The sequence below is a fragment of the Staurois parvus genome, unplaced genomic scaffold, assembly GCF_062004578.1.
Source record: "Staurois parvus isolate SC_StPar_1 unplaced genomic scaffold, SC_StPar_1.0 ptg000387l, whole genome shotgun sequence".
Classification (NCBI taxonomy): Eukaryota; Metazoa; Chordata; class Amphibia; order Anura; family Ranidae; genus Staurois; species Staurois parvus.
In genome coordinates this window covers 7389090-7395686 of record NW_028318183.1, presented here as the reverse complement: position 1 = coordinate 7395686, position 6597 = coordinate 7389090, and the positions used below count along the sequence as shown (strand labels likewise).

The 6597-nt window shown below is 49.7% G+C and overlaps 1 protein-coding gene across 2 annotated transcripts in view; it reads left to right on the top strand.

Annotated features, from left to right (window-relative positions):
• Positions 1-663: 663 nt before the first annotated feature.
• LNX2 (ligand of numb-protein X 2) overlaps positions 664-6597 on the top strand; it is a 168373-nt gene continuing 162439 nt past the window's right edge. For both annotated transcript variants that reach the window (XM_089685838.1, XM_089685837.1), the window contains exon 1: positions 664-820. The gene's annotated coding sequence lies outside the window, so the exon portion shown is untranslated. The remainder of the gene's footprint in view (positions 821-6597) is intronic.

The following is a 6597-nucleotide window of genomic DNA, read 5'->3' as shown; positions in this document are numbered from 1 at the left end:
GTTAACAATAAATTGCAACACAAGGCCGACTTTTTTGCGCAATTCGAACACGTACGTGAAATTGTATGATCTCTCTCGCATTCATAAAACATTAGAGTGTGATTCTAGCCTCAGGAGAAGATGGTAGTAATAAAGCAGACATGCTAGCCTTTTGCATCCCCCATCCCCCATTACTAGCCCAGTGCGCCTGCATGGCTGCCTACACCATCTAAGAAAAAATCAATTTCTTTCCAGATGTCATGGCTAAGCAGTGAGTATTTGTGAAGAGAATGAAGCAGTGGCTGTGTGCTGCTCATGGCTGTGAATGGCTGGATCCTAGAAATGCTCAGCTTTGCACAGTATGAGCAATGTGTCCATAGGGTGGTCACTGTACCCATGTAGTGTACTGATGAGGAGCCCTATATTCAGGTAGACCTGTAGTATAGAGGGAGGGCATGCACCATAACAGATGACATCACAGAAGTGCACACTCTCAATGACTGCTCCTCTCAGCCCTAACCTGTCACTTCACTAGGCTACAGCTACTGCAGGAGCAGCCCAGAGCGCCACGGGACACGCTGATTGGCTGCCGGCCGCTGTCAGTCAAGGGCACGGCGGCTTTGTAGAGTGGGAGGGGGCGGGTCTGCGGGTTTCCCCAGTAACCATAGTCTGGGCTGAGCTGCAGCGGAGCCCTGGCAGGAGAGTGTGAGCATCAGCAGCAGTAATAGGCGAGGAAGGAAGGAAGGAGGGAGGGGGACAGTCACCTCTTGTATGAGGAGCCCAGGACACTGGACAGTGCTGCCAGGACATGCACTGAGCTGTGAGGACAGCACACAGTGGGGTGAGTGAACTTTTCTATGTGTGGGTGGGGGAGGGGGTGCAGGGGGCTGATTGATGTCAGAGGTATGGAGGGGGTTGTGCTGTGTCTGTGACATTGGGCTGGGCTGCTGCTCATCCTATGGACAGAACAGTCACCTAGCTCCCTGTGTGTGTGCCCAGCTGGGGCTTTGTCCCTCAAGAACAGAGGCTGTGAGAGGTGACAGTCCTGACATGGTGACTTTGCATGGTGTCAGTGAACTTTCCAGGTAAAGTGAGAACATCCATTGGGATCAGCCTGGCTTGCTGCACTGCAAAGTTCCATGAATCCTCCAGGACAGAAGCATGCACTGGAGCAAAACCTGCAGCGCATAGGAGAAGCGGCATTGTGCTGGAGGTGTGCTGGACATGCGTGGCGCTCCTATGGCAAAGTGATTGCTGTGCTGGACATGCGTGTGGCGCTCCTATGGCAAAGTGATTGCTGTGCTGGACATGCGTGTGGCGCTCCTATGGCAAAGTGATTGCTGTGCTGGACATGCGTGTGGCGCTCCTATGGCAAAGTGATTGCTGTGCTGGACATGTGTGGCGCTCCTATGGCAAAGTGATTGCTGTGCTGGACATGCGTGGCGCTCCTGTGGCAAAGTGATTGCTGTGCTGGACATGTGTGGGGCCCCTATGGCAAAGTGATTGCTGTGCTGGACATGCGTGGCGCTCCTGTGGCAAAGTGATTGCTGTGCTGGACATGCGTGGCGCTCCTATGGCAAAGTGATTGCTGTGCAGGACATGCGTGGCGCTCCTATGGCAAAGTGATTGCTGTGCAGGACATGCGTGGAGCTCCTGTGGCAAAGTGATTGCTGTGCTGGACATGTGTGGCGCTCCTATGGCAAAGTGATTGCTGTGCTGGACATGCGTGGCGCTCCTGTGGCAAAGTGATTGCTGTGCTGGACATGCGTGGCGCTCCTATGGCAAAGTGATTGCTGTGCTGGACATGCGTGGGGCTCCTATGGTAAAGTGATTGCTGTGCTGGACATGCGTGGGGCCCCTATGGCAAAGTGATTGCTGTGCTGGACATGCGTGGCGCTCCTATGGCAAAGTGATTGCTGTGCTGGACATGCGTGGCGCTCCTATGGCAAAGTGATTGCTGTGCTGGACATGCGTGGCGCTCCTATGGCAAAGTGATTGCTGCGCTGAACATGCGTGGCGCTCCTTTGGCAAAGTGATTGCTGCGCTGGACATGCGTGGGGCTCCTATGGCAAAGTGATTGCTGTGCGTCCCAGCCAAATCCTATGCAATGAATGACACCCCCCTCTCCTGTCAGTCCAGGCGATCATTGATTGGCACTGGATGTCACTCTGGTACACTAGGAAGCCGTCATGCCTAATTGAATTCTTTTGTTGTGGTCTCCAGGCTCTGTAGCCAGCATCCCCTTTGATGCAGTGGGTACCTGCAACACATAGCTTGTGCAGTGTTGGGAAGCGGCCCCAGGGGGGATTGCTGGCGCTGTATTAGCGGCATGATTAACAAGTGATAATGAAGTGTTCCAGTGAGAGGTGCTGATGAAATGAATGGGAAAAGACGCATGGCTGAGCCGGTTCATCATCCCACCCTCCCTTCTGTTGGACTGAATTGACCCGCAGCGTGTGGCACAGTGATGCTGCAATGAAGGGGTTAAATCTTTGCCCCATGTGTGAAAACCACGGAAAGGATTCGCTTTCTCCTCCTGTAAGATGAGATGTGGCAGCTGCTGGTCCCGGGGTGCTCATGAGGGACTTGCAGGATTGGTGGCTGAGGTGTATACCCTGCCGCAGATCAGGGGGGAAGGCGGCTGCCAAAACACATCTGACTTACGGAAACATTTATGTTGGCGGACTCGGAGGAGGAGGACGACGTCAAACTTTCTGTGCTGCATTGCCCAGTGGTTTCCGTTGTAAAACTGAATTTAAAGCTGTACCCCGGACACAAAAACAGACATTTCAATAGATTCATCAATAGCCACAAAGGTTTAAATCGACTATGGGCGCACCAAATGAGTTCACAAATCCAGGTATTACCTTGCAAAAGTAGTGGAGACATCATCACCGGGCTGTGCAGAGGGTAGAGCTGTGCAACAGGCTCCACCCACTACAGGCTGGCTGCAGAAAACTAGGGGTGGAGCAAGACCAGTCACACTGTACAAGGAAAGAGAACAGCATTGACCGGTCTTTGTTCTAATAAATATTAGGTTCACCTATTGAACATCATTCAAGCAAACCCCTCTCCCCCCTCGGTCCCCCCCCCTTCCCTGTGACAGTGGGCATGGGTTCCTCTCCCCCACAGCCACAATTGCATTTAAAATTGGATGTGCGGGGCTCTGCCTGCACATCCAATTCATTCATTCACAGGGTCTTTGAATGAATGAACTACAAGTCCCATCTGCCATTACGGCAGGTGGACTTGCAGTTTCAGTGGATTGCAAGCATGCTGAATATTGCGCTCATAGTCCACTCACTACCACTCTGAAACTGACAGCCCGTATAGAGGTACAAGCACAGAGCTTTAGGTAGTGTCTGCAGAAGCCTGAAATTGCACCCGCAATCCACTGATCATGGGTGCAATGTTGTGCAGGCTCCTATGAAAAAAATTATAAATACACATTTTTTTCTTGCAAAAATATGTGAATTTATTTTTTTTTTTATGAAGTTGAATTTATCCTTTAAATCAGTTGTAGACATTCATTTAAAAAAAACCTGTTATACTTACCTGTTCTTTTCAAGGGTATTGCCCAGAGCAGCCCTGAGAGCTGATTACCACATGCGCAGTGCGGATTGAAGCTCTGGTTTCACAGCTAATTGATACAGTAGTTTTTCAGCGGCTCATGTCAGGTTTACATCCTGTAGTTACATCCTGTACTTACAGTAGTTGTTCAGCAGTTCACATCAGGTTCAGGACAGGATTAGCTCAGGATTTTATCCTGTTTACACATGTGCGGTGCGGATTGAAGCTCAGATTTCACAGCTAATTGATACAGTAGTTGTTCACAGGTTCATGTCAGGTTTACATCAGGTTCAGGACAAGATCAGCTCAGGATCTTATCCTGTTCACACACATATGCGGTTTATAAATGGTTCCCATAGAAGTCAGTATCCTGTAGTCCGTACCTTTTAACCGGACCGCACTGCTCAGAAATAGGACAGGACTCTTTTAAAAACTAAAACTGCACTGCCAGTGCACCGGACATGTGTGAACAGGCACCATAGGAAGCAATGTTTTTTCACATGTCATGCGTTCCAAACCACATCTAATCTGCATATATGTGAACGGGCACTAAAGCTCCTCTTCTGGGGTCCCTTGCCAGCACCCTTGGCTCCTCCTCCTTTTCTGTGCACCTCCCATAGGAAGTTGCTTCCTATGGTGGCTCACCTGCAGGCTTGCTCTCAAGCTGGGCTGTGTGCATCCATAGGCACACACAGCCTGGCTCGGGAGTGAGCACATAGATGTGCTACCATAGGCAGCAACTTCCTATGGGGCGACCCACTATATGCTCCCTCCTCACAGAATATGATTGACAGCAGCAGGAGCCAATGGCTCCCCGTGCTCCTTCCATGTCCTGTGAGGAGAGGGAGAGAGACTGGCGCTGCTGAAGACGGGCACTGCACTGGATCGATCTAGGAATCGGGTAAGTATAAGAGGGGTGAGGGAGTGTTACAACTGCAGAGAATGTCTTGCCTTTACAGCCACTTAAAGCTCCTATACAAAGGCAAAGTTTCATACTGGATTACTGCACATACCTCTTGTATTTCGACAATATTTGCTAATCCAGGAGTTTAATTCTCATTTTGGATCTTGTTTAAAGGGTAATTCTCCTTTTCAGAAAAATGCAATGGTGAACTAACACCCTACAGCCCCCCACCCCTTACCTTTGTTGGTGATACAGTTTTGCCATCCACGCAGCCCTGTGCAGCCATCCAGCATTCCTAGATAAAGAAGATGAAGAACAGCATGGCTCTCCAACCCCAGAACTTCTGCACAGGGGTGCATGGATGGTAAAACTGTATCATTTGCAGAAGTAAGTACAGTAAGGACCAGGGAAGGGTGGTGGTGGTGAGTGTGTAGAGTGAGTGTTCACCTTTTCATATTTTCTAAAAAGGTGAATCAATCCTTTAAAGTTGGACTTCGGAGAGAAAAAAAATCTCCCCAGAGTTAAATTCTCATTTATGCCTAGTGCAGGGGTCTGCAACCTTTAAGACATAAAGAGCCACTTGGACCCGTTTCCGAGAGGGAAAAAAAGACTGGGAGCCGCAAAACCATTGCAACATTTAAAACAAATCCGACACTGCATATATTGCAAAAAGCGCTGTGGTCATGAAGGGGGTTTAAGGGCCCAGTAAGCAAAGGGTTAATCAGGGCCACAGTGTATCGTCATAATCACAATCATAGCCTTAGGTCAGTGGTGGGCAACCTTTTTTTTCAACTGAGCCAAATCTCGCCAAAACCACGATTAAAATTTATTTTGAGAGCCACATTTTTAAAACTGAAAATACATCCCCCATATAGTAATTCATCCCCCATAGTAATTCATCCCCCCTATAGTAATTCATCCCCCCTATAGTAATTCATCCCCCATATAGTAATTCATCCCCCATAGTAATTCATCCCCCATATAGTAATTCATCCCCCATATAGTAATTCATCCCCCATATAGTAATTAATCCCCCCTATAGTAATTCATCCCCCCTATAGTAATTCATCCCCCATATAGTAATTCATCCCCCCTATAGTAATTCATCCCCCCTATAGTAATTCATTCCCCATATTGTGTCAATTCACTTACCTGTACTCCGCGCGTTCCTCTCGCCGTGTTCCCGCGCAGTTCTGGTCTTCAGGGCGGACTGTGAGAGGAGTTCATCACGCTGCCCCGCCTACATCCTGACAGCCAATGTTTGCCACGCTCCGCGGGCCGGATTATAAGGTCCGCCGGGCCGTAGTTTGCCCATTGCTAGGCTAGCTGCAGAGTCCTGACTTTTGGGGCGGCCGCCCGAGAGGAGGGAGGGGAGCGGGCGCCCGGCACACAGAAGAGCTGCATTAACCTCCCTGGCGGTATGATTCCTTCCGATTTTTTGTGCTGAAAGCGGTACCATTTTTTCGCATGGAAATAGTTTTTTATTGTAGGCTGTAATTTTTAGGAAAATTTCCCCACAAATCATTATCACTCAATTCTGCAAGTGGTTCTGATTTACTATCGCTGTTCTCTAGCCGGTCTAAAACCGCTTTTGACCTAAAGGGACGCTTTTTGGACGCCATGGACTTTTCTAAGTTTCCAGGCAGAAAGAACAGACAAAATGCAGGCAGGACACAGGACAAAGCACTAGGGACAATATGTATGTGAAATGGGATGAAACAGCAATGTTTTACTATTGAAAATTGAAAAAAAAAAAAAGACATTTTTTAAATTTTTTAAATTTCCCGCCGCCGGCGGCGCCCGTACGTCCCGACGTCACGGGGACCGGAACACAGAAGCCGGATGCCGGCATCGGCCGGAGGAGATGGCCGGGGACGCTGCAGGGGACACATCGCGGGAACGAAGGACAAGGTAAGTGCTGCAGGGACCCCCAGAGCAGCGCCGCATGGTAAGCCTGAGTGTAGCTCGTGGTATAGAAATTCTACCACGAGCTACACTCGGGAAAACCGCCAGGGAGGTTAAAAGAGCCGCGGCTTGCCGACCACTGAGCTACGGCAACCCTATTGCCTGTCACCTGGTGGGCAGTGTGCTCCGGAGCCGCAGCAAAGGTGAAAAAGAGCCGCATGCGGCTCTGGAGCCGCGGG